The 14,186-nt window shown below is 32.5% G+C and overlaps 1 pseudogene; it reads right to left on the bottom strand.

Annotated features, from left to right (window-relative positions):
* The window catches only part of LOC107849370, a 168,634-nt pseudogene that overhangs the window by 65,523 nt on the left and 88,925 nt on the right, over positions 1-14,186 (bottom strand).

The following is a 14,186-nucleotide window of genomic DNA, read 5'->3' on the forward strand; positions in this document are numbered from 1 at the left end:
TGGTGAAAGGTCTGCCAAAACTCAAGTTTGAAAAGGATCACATTTGTGATGCCACTCAATTGGGTAAACAGAGTCAGACATAATTCAAAGTCAAAAATATTGTCTCAACTACCAAACCCCTTCAAAAAATCCACATGGATATGTTTGGACCCACCAATACCGCAAATATTTGTGGAAAAAGATATGTTTTGTTATCATTGATGATTATTCTCGTTTCACTTGGGTAATATTTCTTGCTCATAAATATGAGGCTTTCACAAACTTTGAGAACTTTTGTAGAAAAGTACAGAGAGAAGTTGAATCCTTCATCACCTATGTTCACAGTGATCATGGAGGGGAATTTGAAAACATGGCTTTTGAGGAATACTATGCTCAGAACGAATACTCTTAGAACTTCTCATCACCTCGATCTCCTCAGCAAAATAGTGTGGCAGAGCAAAAGAATTGTCTCTCCAGAAAACTGCTAGGACCATGCTGCTAGAACATATTTTCCCAGATCATTTTTAGGCATGAGCTGTGCAGAAGGAAGAATCCAAACATTAGCTACTTTTATCCTTTTGGATGCAAATTCTTCATCCATAACAACGGTAAGAATAACTTGGAAAAATTTGATCCATGAAGTGGCGAAGGTATTTTTCTTGGATACTCTCCCACCAGTCATACTTATAGAGCTTATAATAAAAGACCGTTATGTGTTGAAGAATCTATGAATATTGTATTTGATGAAACTAATCACCCTACTATGAGCTTAAGTATTGATGAAAAATAGGTGATTGATCTACAATCTGGAGCCAATGCTAGCAGAACTCTCGAGCCAACGCAAGATGAGTCGACTATATCCCCTCCAGAGTCTACTCCTATAGTAAAAATGGTCAAACCAAGTATTCTAAGTGAATATATCATAATGATATCTATCCAAATTATTTCATCACCAAAAATTCAGATGATAGGATTCAAACTAGAGCCTCGATAAGAAAGCAAGCGTCTATTGGCCTTGTATCTCAAATTGAACCAAAGAAGACCGATGAGGCCGTCAAAGATGAATATTGGGTCGAAGCCATGAAATAAGAATTGAACTAATTCAAATGAAGTCAAATGTGGACTTTAGTTAAAAGACACAAGACTGCTCAGTGATCGAAACTAGATGAGTCTACAGAAATAAAAATTGAATGGGGAAGGTAAGGTTATAAAAAATAAGGCCAGAATTATAGCTCAAGGATACTCCCAATAAGGTATTGATTATGATGAAACCTTTACTCTAGTAGCAAGGTTAGAATTAATTCACATTTTGTTAGCTTTTGCTACCGACAAATATTTTTAGTTGTATCAAATGGATGTAAAAAACGTCCTTTAAATGGATTTATTCATGAAGAAGTCTTTGTAAGACAACCCTCCAATTTTGAAAATTCATCTTATCTAAATCATGCTTTTAAACTGTCAAAATCACTCTGCGGTCTCAAACAAGCTCCAAAGGCTTGGTATGAGAGGTTGAGTATTTTTTTGTTAAATAATAATTTTCAAAGAGGTAAAATTGATACAACTCTGTTTATATAAAAGCTCAACTCAAATCTTCTTATTGTGTAAATTTACTCTAATGATATCATTTTTGGTAGTCCTAACATCTCCCTATGTGAGAATTTTTCTAATCTGATGAAAGGAGAATTTGAAATGAGCCTCATGGGAGAAATTACATTTTTATTGGGACTAAAAATCAAGCAAACTCCCAAAGGTACTTTCATTAGTCAAGCCAAATACACCAAAAAAAAACTTATCAAAAAGTTTGGCATGAAAAAAGAAAAGACATATGGAACTCCAATGAGTCCATCCACAAGTCTTGATTTAAATTCATTTGGAAAAGATATTGATGAAAAGACATACAAGAGAATGATTGGATCACTACTCTACTTGACCACCAGTCGACCAGACATTATGTTCAGTGTGTGTAAAGTTCCAGTCGGGTCCTAATGAATCTTATTTGACTGGCATCAAATGAATCATTAGATATCTTATTGGAACCCAGGATACTGGACTATGGTACCCTTTCTCTTCTCACTTTAATTTAATTGGATACTCAGACGCGGACTTTGCTGATGATAAAAATAATAGAAAAAGTACTAGTGGAACTTGTCAAATTCTTGGTGATACCCTGATATCATGGCACAGTAAGAAGAAAACCTCAGTTGCCCTATCAACAACTAAAGTTAAATACATAGCCGTTGGAAGTTGTGATACTCAAATTCTATGGATTATCCATCTACTACTTGATTTTAATTTTTCCTTTAAATCTACACCCATAATGTGTGATAACACCAGTGCAATTAGGCTATCTGAATATTTTGTGCATCATTCTAGGGCTAAACACATTGATATTAAACATCATTTCATTCGAGATCATGTAGAAAATAGAGATTTTTCTTTAGCATTTGTTGACTCCAAAAATCAAATGGCAGATATTTTTACAAAACCACTGTTAGAATAAAGATTCTGCTTTATTAGAAAAAGACTTGGCACTATAAGTATTAAAGACCTATAAGTTTTCATCTTTGGAAAATATCATTTTACCTTTTTTTATTTTTACTGCTTTATTTTCAATTTTGAAAACTGGTTTTCTAAAGGAAGGTGTCCTCATTAACTCTTTTCATGCCACCTCTGCCGCCATTGCGCCCTTTTTTCTTCCCAACGTTGCCCCCTTTTCTGCCATCCTTTCACTTACACCAGTCACATTTTTTACTTCACTTCTTTTCATCTTCTCCCTACATCTATTTTTTCCCAACAATTGCCTCACTCCCTACATTCCCCCTTTCTCTCTCGGTTCTCTTACCCATCTCCTCTTTTTATTCTCCGCCTCTTTAAAATCCAGACTCTAATCTTATCCCATGCCTAGAACTCTCTCTATGGCCAATGTTTCAAAATTTCCTCCTACACCTCTCTCCAATAATCATGTTCTCCTCTCTAAATCCTCTGACGAATCTTTATCGGATTCTCAACACTTAACTCTCATAAAAAAATATCCAGCCCCCAGCCCAGCCTTTCTAGCCAAGAAACTACATTCAACCTCCTTAAACTCCTTTCCTTCCGAGGACATGCACAAATTTTGGACATGCTCTTAGAACGATAAATTCTCTACCTTCAAAAATTGCTTCATTGTACCCGGCCGTATAGTTAATCTCTGTTAATTAAAGGAAGATCTTTGTAATGTTAGTCACTTCTTTAAATTTCAAGATTTGTCATTGGTTTTTCATCTTTGTGGACTTGAATTTTATGAGAATCCAATCCGAATGTTTTACGCCAATCTTTGCCTCTCTCCTGACAACGGTAAACTTGAGACTCTTGTGCTTGGCAAAAGAATCATAATTTGATATAAAGTTCTCTGGTGTGATTCCTTTTATAAATGGTACCTAACCAAAAGATTTTGAGGTAATCTTTGAAGAAGCGAAAAGGTTTATGTCTAACTCGAACATAATACTGTCCAATTTTGGCCCATTTTCTCTATGCTTTAAGTATCGCATCATGGCCCACTTAATCGCCACCACACTGATTCCAAGGAAGGGATCCCTCAGCAATATTACCTGTCGAGATGTGTTTGTCCTGTATTGTCTGGTGAAAAAGCACAAGATATACTGGCAATCGAGATTCATGATTGTGCAACGAATGTTCACGCCTCCGCCAGTCTGCCGTATGGATTGTTGCTTACTCGAATTATTTTGTATTACTCTATTGATCTCTCTGATTACCACTTGCTGGAAGTCTCTACTACTTATGACTCTAAAACTTCTGCCAGTATGGTACATGTTTTGGTTGATAACAAATGGTGTAAAAAGAATTCTGCCCAAGCAAAAACTAAACTCCTAAGATAATCAAGTCTGTTCCGAACCCCATGGTTAATGTGTTGAAGGAACTGGAGGACCTCAAAGCTAGCTTCAAAGCCATTAAAGAAGGTGTAATGATGATTCAGAGTCGAATTCTAAAATATTGGACCTTGACAAGAGCACCGGCACTGACACAAGCTCGGTATGACTGACCCTCAACGGCTTTAAAAAAAAAGGCATCAAGTTGTTCACTCGAGTGTTCACTCGCATAGACTCCCTCAAGTCTCAAGTCAGGTCCTCAAATGATGAACTTACAATTTATATCTAGACTTTCTACTCCCTACTCTTTAAAAAGGTTGAAAAATTTTATGATAAATTCTGCCATAACATGCATACTACCCTCACATACTTTCTGGCTAAGCGGTGAATGATGACTTTTATTCAAAAGGGGGTCCTATCCCTTGTTTTGTTTTGGGTTGTAAAATGATTTTTGACACAATCTCTGCCACACTTCTTATATTGCCTAACTCCTTTGGTAATCAATTAGACTGTTTATCTGCTATATGTTTATTGATTTTTTTTACAGATGTGTGTCTGTTTTTTATTATGCCAAAAGGGGGAGAAAGACAGAAACATCAGAAGTGTCTATAAGTCAGGGGGAGCAAGTTAACTATCAAAGAATGAAAGTATACTGATTCTCAAGGAAAAGAAGAATGTCAAAAGAACTTACAAGTCAAAAGAGCACATCATAAAAAATAGGGAAGTCAATTGATGTTTATTATTTATCATTATCAAAAGGGGGGAGATTGTTAGCCCCATATTCTTATTATATGGTTTAATAAGGACAAACTAATAAACAAATATCTTGTAGGATACATCAAAGATACAATCACTTCAAAAAGAAAGCAAGTATCTACTCTTAAGACAATTGGCTCCAAGATTGGAAAGAACATCAAACATGGAGATTATTGGCTTCCAAGACTTACGAAAAGCAAATCAATCAAGAATAAGAGCAAAGGAAAGAATATCGCAACATCAATCACAAAGATTACTGACCTCCCAGAATTATAGCAAACCAAAACAATCAAGACTACAGGCAAAAGGAAAGAAGGTCACTCTCTACATGGACATATTTGATATGGACATGTATCGCAATGAATGTTGCACTATGTATGGACATACTTTACGGTGTTATTCCTCAATCAAGGAATCAATTCAAATCCTTGATTGAGAAGAAATCTCTTGGGTTTCCTTATGAAGAATAGAAGCCAAAGCAGTTGAAGAATATAAAAGAAAGAGACCCAAGATCAAAGCACTCTCACAACTTCAAGAAAGAATCTCAAAGTGTCTCAATCTTAGTCTCACAAAGCTTTGTACTTTTTAGTTTATAATTTTTATATAAAGAGTACGATCGAGTCAACTTTGTAATACAAACTGAGGCTATGTCACAAGATCTGAAGAACAAAATAAGTCTTCGAAATTTGTTCATCACCATTGTCCACTGTTCTCGAACTTTACTTTGAAGGATATAAGGAAACCTTGAAACCCAAGGGGACTGTAAGTAGGCACCACATTGGTGTTCCGAACGAGGATAAATTTTCGTGTTCTTATTTTAAGTTAATTATCTACTTGTCCATTTATTTATATCTAATATGACTTGTGAAGAATACTTATTTATAGGCAAGTCGATTGTGAAGACTTGATAGTCGACACACAAAAATTTTCAATTCACCCCTCTTGAATTTCACATAGGAAATATTGTCTTTATCCAACCTCAAGTATTTTCCAGAAGTTGAAGACACCAAGAAACAAGCTGGTCTTCAAGACAAGTAGTTGTTGTACATAAAAAATAAGAGTTCGTCATAAATATAAATAGAAAACGGTCAAAGATTCTCAAGGTGACATATATTCTTCATCTTTTTCTATTCTCTCAAGTGCCACTAATACCTGTACAGAAAAAGCAATGACCAAAGTGAAATACCGTAAATCGATAGTAACTTGTGAACATGCATGATTTGAAATCGATAGTTAATAATGCAAAAAAATTAAATTATTGACATTGTCATGTAAACTCTTTCCTCAATAACAATATTAATAAATTAATTAATTGCATAAATAAATGATATTACATTGGGAAGAAATAAACAAATCACTTAAACATACAATATATTAACTTTTGTTAGTTTAACTAACGTAGCAAAAATGAAAAACTAAAAAAGAGATTAACTCAAAAAATTGGTGTAGATATAAAGAGTACACAAGACAAACTTACTGAATTTTTGGCAAATGCGGTAGTCAGGCAGAGTGGAGGCAAGGGAGGATTTTGCTTTGTTCTCTTTTTCGAATGGGATAGAAAACATATAAAGGAAGTCCTTCCTATATAGGAGTGTTTTTCTAATATTTCTTACCATACAGGTTAGGAGTGTTTAATTATAAATAATATTCAATATTATAAATATAATCAATTAATAAATTGAAAAATAGGTGAAAAGATGATTTTGTTTATTAGTAAGTGTTTTTAATGGAGGGTAAAAAGTTTGAATCACTTTTCTATGAGTCTTCACACTTTTAATATATTATAGATTATAGATATAGATAGATAGATTATAGATATAGATAATTTATTTTAATGATTTAATTTTTCCCTCATTAATTACATTTATTAAATAACAACCTAATTCAATTCAATCTCTCAATTCATTTAAATTCTAGTCATTTTTATACTTAATTGATGTCAATTTTAGTCTAAATTAAACTTAATTTTTCCTCAATTTCAAAATACCCAAATCAAGTTATTGATCCAAATTCTTGATCCAATTTTATTCAATCCGACTCATTGTAATTTTAATCTCAATCGTTGATCAAATATGATCCAACAGCTAAGATTAAAAATCCTACCAAAATCTTCCCAGAAACCCTACAATTTTTTTTTTCTCTCTCTAAACAAAAATCAGCCGCATCTTTTCCTATCTCTTTCTACCACTTCTCTCTCTACCGTCGGCGAGCCGTGACAGCTGTTGCCGCCCATCCCTCATTCTCACACCACCATCCAAATCCGCCACTGCCGCCACAAAATTAACTGTCACCGTCAGAGCTCCACCGGCGAAAACCAACAACTACAATCGCCATTGGTCATCGCCGATCGCCGATTCTACTCCGTCCGTCAGCCGCTGCCACGATCCAGCCAGTAACATGAGCCAGCATGTACTTGTCTCCTCCAACACCACCCCCTCTTTCGGCAAACCCCACTGCCGCAGCCAAGGATGTCTCAGTAAAATTAGTGGCCTAAAGTCAAAATTTTAATCTGAGACCTTAAAAATATACATATGCGTAATAAATAAAAAATTATGTTTATTTTCTTATTTATTTATAATTGTTGTTTTTAATGTAGTATTATGTTTCACATAGTAATATTATTATTTATATTAGTGAGGATTGATTCAAGTTAATAATGCGTTAACCATGCGTTTTCAATACGTTACCTTGGATGTTATTGTAAATAAATTATTTATTATTATAAATATTTGAGTAGTTTAATTCAAAGTTACAGAATATTTCTATTGAATGATGATTTTTTTTTTACTATATTCAATATCGTCAAAAAGAAAATAAAATTATAAAATTAGCAATTAAATTTTTTGAGGCCTTGCGATTTTGTGGACCTAAAGCAAAGGTTTTACTAGCCTCACCCTTGAGCCACCCCTAGCTGCCGCCAACCATCGCCGCCGCTATCTCCTTCATTCTCGCCCGAATTTTGTCGAAAAACTTTAAATTCATGATGGATTTTTAACATTCGTCTCAAGTGGTTTCTTGTTTAACTTTTTGCCTAAACTTAACATTATCATTTTCTCCTATTATTTTCTTTCTCTGATCAATTTGTTGGATTTGAAATGCATGAAGTGTGATTAAAATTTCGATTAATTTCTTTTGTTTGTGCCCAAATTGGTATGACTTGTTTGCTTTGACCCTAATTTGGATTTTGAATGTGAATTCTGCCAATATTGAAATTGCATTCTCTGTTCATATTGTTGTTACGAATTTATCATTTCAGTGAAATTTTTTTATCTCAATGTTTGATTCGAGTACTCAATACTCCGTGAATTTGAAATTAGAACATCTCCGGGTTAGGTTATTTTGGCAATTGTGATATTTTTTGATATTTGATACAATATATTTTTAGTAAAATTAGATCTGATTTTACAGCTAATTAAAATAATTTAATTAGAAAATATCTTACATGATTAATTGCTTTACATTTTTTTTACTAATTTCTTATATATGGTAAGTATTAAATTGGGCATGTTTATAACTTTTTTAGTTTAAAAAATATTTTTTACTTACATATTCATGGTAAATCTCTCCGTTTAATGTTCCAAATTGATTCGGCCTTCTCCTTAATTGATTCTTGAAAATATTTCCTTTCCTTTTTATATCTTAATTGGTTTTCTTGAATATGCCCTTTCATTTAATCATATATCACTCTATGCCTATATAAACAACACCTCTCTTAATTAATTTGGACAGACTTTTGAACTCCTATTCCCTCTACAAAGAGATATCAATCACATTCCTTCTCCCTTTCGACGTAATAACATAAATTCTTAGAATATATTCTCAACTGTTGTTTGAAGGATTAACTGACTTTGTTCAAGATTGTGGTTTGCTCCCTTTCATTCTCTTGCTTTGAATTTTTGTTTTTTGTTTTCATTTCTAAGAGGTATGTTCTTTTCATGAATTCTTTAAGTATTGAAAATCATAATTTGTTTGTTTGTGATTTTGTCAAATACATGTGCTTGACATGATGCGTATAATCTATTATTTTTCTCTCTTGTCTATGTTGGTTTGGTTCAATATTACAATGTATGTAACGTGCTTTTAAATATCTCGTAGCTTACAAAACATGCTTATAAGGATAATGTTGAAAAGACTAATTTGGTTAGATTCTGCTAGTTTGTTCTTTTGTGCATTTGACTATGATTAAAAGGTTTTTGACGGGAAGTTAGTTGACTTTGGGGTTCAAGAAGTTGTCGGGAAAAGTGAACTAGAGGACCTAATATGCTTGTGTTTTGATTTATATATATAATTTTTTCTTCGGGTCTGTAGTAATTGATTGTATAAACTCTATATAATAATAAAATTATGGGACTGCATATGGGGGGCGGGAATTATGTAATCATGTGAACTGCTTTATCACCTAGGCGAAATATATTGTAGGATCTTCAATTAAATTGTTTTACCACTTAGAAATCATATTTTAGGTTTATTAATTAACTTTTAATATATTAAATAAAGTTCAAGCATGTTAATTTTTAGCATACAAAAAATGACTTTTCAACAATCAAAGTCGTAGCCTCCAGCATGTTAATTATTTTCAGCATTAGAATATCTTTTCTAGTACTCAAATTAATTTTTAGCATTTTTATTAATTTACAATATGGTTAATTATTTTTTGCATAATAAAATTAATTGTTATCATTTTCTAACATTATTTACTTAACTTTGACATGTCTTTGTCATAACAAAATTCAACACATTGTTTTGAAATGATTTGATAATTTTTTTTGTCAATAAACAATTATATGTCACCTAAACGTCATGCCTGTAGGGTTTTCTCACATTAAAAAAATAAGTAAATTGTGTGACTTAGCATGTTAATCACCTAACCGATTTCTAATTAATTAAGAGGTTTATTTGAAATCATTATGTGCTATGTGCTAGTCCAATGTGTTTTGTATGATGCGAATACTTGAGTCTAACTAGGAAGCATACTTTGCTTAGTATAGACACTAAATTTAAGGTAGAAAATTCTAATGCCGCTTAGACATTAAGTTGGGACGGATAGACACTTAGAGATGCTGGTTTTATCATTTCTTTTCTAGAACGCCTTTAGGATTAATAACTAAACTTGGTGGGGTAGGTAGACATTCGAAGAGATGGTAATCCAAGCATAATTCAATTTATGGATAGCTGGAGTCGGCTTTCCATTGATAACTCTAGCTCTTGATTCTGGCTCTGACTATCCCATTTAGGGAGGAAATGGTACGAAGCAAGTTCAATCTCAGGTTATTTGGTTCTGCTTCAGAACAAAATGGAGATAGAATCAAAGAATCTTCATTTGATTCCATTTAGGTTTTGGTGTCTTAATCGATTCAATATGTCTTCCTTTATATTATTCTGAAGTAGAACCAAAGAACCTGAGATTAAACTTGCTTCGTATCGTTTCCTCCCTAAATGGGATAGTCGGAGTCAGGTTTTCATTTATCAAGACCTAGAGCTATCAATGGAAACCCAATTTTGACTACCCTAAATCGAATTATGCTTGGGTTCTCATCATCTTCGAATGTCTACCTACCCCCACCTAGTTTAGTTATTAAGTCTAAAGGCGTTCTAAGAAAATAAAGGATAAAACTAAAGTTTCCTAACATGTATATTCGTCCCGTCTTAATGTCCAAGAGGCATTAGACTTTTCTACTTTGAATTTAGGGTCTGGACTAAGAAAAGTAGGCTTCTTAGTTAGACTCAAGGATTCTTATCATACAAAATACATTGGACTAGCATGTAGCACATAATGGTTTCAAACAAGTCTCTTAGTTAATTAGAGATCGGTTAGGTGATTAACATGCTAAATCACACAACTTATTTATTTTCTTTAATATAGAAAAAGCCTATAGACATGATTTCTAGGTGACACGTAATTATTTATTGACGAAAGATAATTGTCAAATCGTTTCAAAACTATGCGCTGAATTTTATAAAGACAAAGGCATGTCAAATTTAAGTAAATAATGTTAGAAAATGATAACAATTAATTTTATTATGCAAAAAATAATTAACCATGTTGTAAATTAGTAAAAGTGCTAGGAATTAATTTTAGAGTGTTAGAAAATATATTCTAATGCTGAAAACAATTAACATGCTGAAGGCTAAGGCTTTGATTGCGGAACATTTATTTCAATATGCTGGAAATTTATCTCATATGCTAAAAATTAATAAAAACATGTAAAAATAAATACAAATGTTGAAAATTAATTTTACATGTTATAGGTTAAATTAATATGCTTGAACTTAATTTAATATATTGAAAGTTAAACATGATTTCTAAGCGGTAAAATAATTTAATTGAAGATCCTACAATATTTTTTGTCTAGGTGATAAAGCAGTTCACATAATTAGGGTCAAAACAAATAGGCATACCATTTTGGACTTTTCGTATATGATAACAAAGATGACTAGACACACAAAAGAAATCTTAATCATACTTCATGCATTTCTATGACCTTCAATTGTATTTATCCTTTTTTTTATTTATCTATTTAATTATGGATAAACTATACAAAACTCAAACTTAAGAGATAATATTACTCAATATCCCTTACCTTTTTAAAATTTACATAAAATATCAAATTTTAACTTTAATGTTGATATATATGTTGTAACTTACCTCACCGAGTTTCTCTCCTCCATTAACGTATGCAACCATTTTTTCTCCATAATTTTCTCCCCTAAAATCTCTCCCAGTTACCATCAATTGAGATAACTTCCTTCTCCACTACTTCAACTGCTTAGAACCGTCAACATACTTCATTAAATTTCAAAAATTGTCAACTACTTCAAAGAGGTTAGCTGTATGTTTATGTGGATTTTAACTTAATTTTTAACAAGAAAAGTCAATATCCATGTATGCTTTAACTTCTTTTTGTATTGATTTGTTTGATCTTCAATGGCTAATGAAGATTCACCCTCATTCAGTTTAGGGATTTTTCAAATCGAAACACAAAAAGGTGTTCCTGCTAGTAATCAAGTTGTGGATTTTACTCCGGGTACATTTGATTACATGGAGGAAGATTTTAGTGAAAATAGGTCAAAGTACCACAATGAATCAAAAAAATTAAAGAATTTAAGACAAGCTTTTTCTGCCAAAAATCAAGAATTCGACATGAAAATAAAGATCGGGAGGAAATAAAGCATCCGTTGAATTAGGTATTGATATCGCAAGTGATTCATATAGGTGGTACCTATTTTTTTTTTAAAATTGATTGTACATATATAAATTTATTTAGTTATTCATACATGTTTACACTTTAATGATGATTCAAATGAATGATACATATGTTATCATTATATGGGTATTATGGTGATTCATACGATAGATACACTTTGTATGATTTTAATGGGTGATACATATTGTATTATGGTGATTCATGGGGTAGATACAGTTATTATTTAAATTATTGGGTGATTCATATGCTATTAATGGATGATACATTTTGTTCACACCGAATGTTTGATACATATTCTGTTATTTAATTGGTGATACATATCATCCTACAGTGTAAGAGTGATTCTTTGTGGATCAGATTATTGGTGATACATATGTACTAGTACTTTCTATATTCATTTTATTGTTGTTTTCATTTATAAATGTGTGATAGATTTGACATATGAATCATATTTTACTTTGTGTTATTGTCAATATTTGCTGTTGGTAGAATTTTAATTTGGTTGTGAAAAAATGACCTGCACACAACTTAAGGATTGGCAGTGCTCACAACATCAATGTAGTAAATAGTCTTAAAGAAGTTTTGAAGGATAAAGGAATTAGAATTTTCAAAAGTACCTGTTTAGGGTCATTTTTAGACCTCCCTAATTATAACTTTCAAGGATTGACAGCAAGTTGTTTGATGACCTTAGAGGTCCAACACCCATATGAGGATCAACTAAGGGTATTGGTCAACAATACAATTCTTCGTTTTTTCATGTCCGAGTTCGCTATCGTTACTGAGTTGAAATGCATCCAAAAAAAAATGAGTTCAACTATTCAGACCTTCCACCATGTAGACTACAAAAAAAATATTTTTCATATTCGGCAATAAATGTGAAAAGAAGTAAGTTGGTCAACCTTTTCTTGAATAAAAAGTGGGAAAAAATTATGAAAGATGTGGTAAAGATTGGGATTTTGTACTTTAAACACACATTTGTGTTCTCCTAATTTGCTAAAGTCAATATCCTTGTCCGAGACTTTCACATGGTTAATGACGGACTTTATAGTTGATTTTTATGGGGTAAATTGGCATTTGCAAAACTGATGGCTTCATTTAGTTAGTCCATGAATAAGGTGCAATGGTATTATCGTTTGAATGGCATGTCATATGCTCTTCCAATTTAGTGGTATGAATGTTGTTCTGAAGTTGATGAATCAATTGCCGTTCATGAGAATAATTTAATCCCAAGGATGGTGAACTGGAAAGTGGTTAAACCAAAGCTAAGATATGAGGATTTGATGGAGGACATGTTTAGTAAGGTACTATTTTCTTTACTGATACTTTTGTATGTCTGTTGTTAATTTTTAAGTTACTGTTAGGTTTTGATCTTTTGTATTATTTTTGTTACAGCTGGCATATAGAAATTTATCCCCGTCACCACAGGAATTGAACCAACTTAATTTGTCCAACCCTCTGATGTTTGGTCCAACAGATCATGATGCAAATGTAGCAGAGGTTGTATCTGTACAACAAGAATCTGAAAGGACTTCTCCGACTGAAATTCTATATGAATTTGATGATTTCAGTATTCCTCCAAAAGCATACCTGTTTAAAACGATGATGCTTGATGTTGGTCCATCTACACACCCTCCTGTGAAGAAATAAAAAATTGATGAGGAGTCAAAAAAAAGTGAGTTCATGTGTAGCAAAGATAAAAATAATCAGCTTCATTGTCCAAAGAGAAATATTTGACAAGTTCATCAAGAGCTCATTCAGAGCCATATGTTTCCTTGGAAAAAAACACATTTGTGAATAATGTTAAGAAGAGGGATGCAGATAATGCATCTGCTGCTGGTAAGAAAAAGGAATCACTTTCAATGTGATTTGGATGACATAAAGTCTAATGTTATGACTTATGTAAGTGTAACATTTTTTTGGTATGTTGTGTTAATTATAATACAAATTTCAATATTCATTGACCAATCGTTAATCTCAATGAAGGTTGACATAAAATTCAATAATCTTTAAAGGTTTATGGTGGACCATTATACAGGCATTTTGGAAGTTGTGAAAGAAGTTTTTGCTTCATATGACAAGGTATTCAAAATTTATCATTAATATCACTATATTACCATATTATTCTAATTTGTTATCGAGCAGGTTGCTCATTCTCTAGTGCATGAAAGTAAAAAAGATATACCAGATAGAGAAAGGGGTCCTCCTCTGTCACAACCCGAGGCTACCCCCTAGTCGCGACAATGATGTTTACGGTCATAAGTGACCTCAAGCTAACCCATGAGTTGGTTCCTTCTGTGAGCACTGAATAAAGTAATAAAATACACATGTGTGGAAATCAATTGTCAATGACATAAGGTTTCAAATACTGAAACAGAAT

The sequence above is a fragment of the Capsicum annuum genome, chromosome 12 (assembly GCF_002878395.1).
Source record: "Capsicum annuum cultivar UCD-10X-F1 chromosome 12, UCD10Xv1.1, whole genome shotgun sequence".
In the NCBI taxonomy this organism is placed as follows: Eukaryota; Viridiplantae; Streptophyta; class Magnoliopsida; order Solanales; family Solanaceae; genus Capsicum; species Capsicum annuum.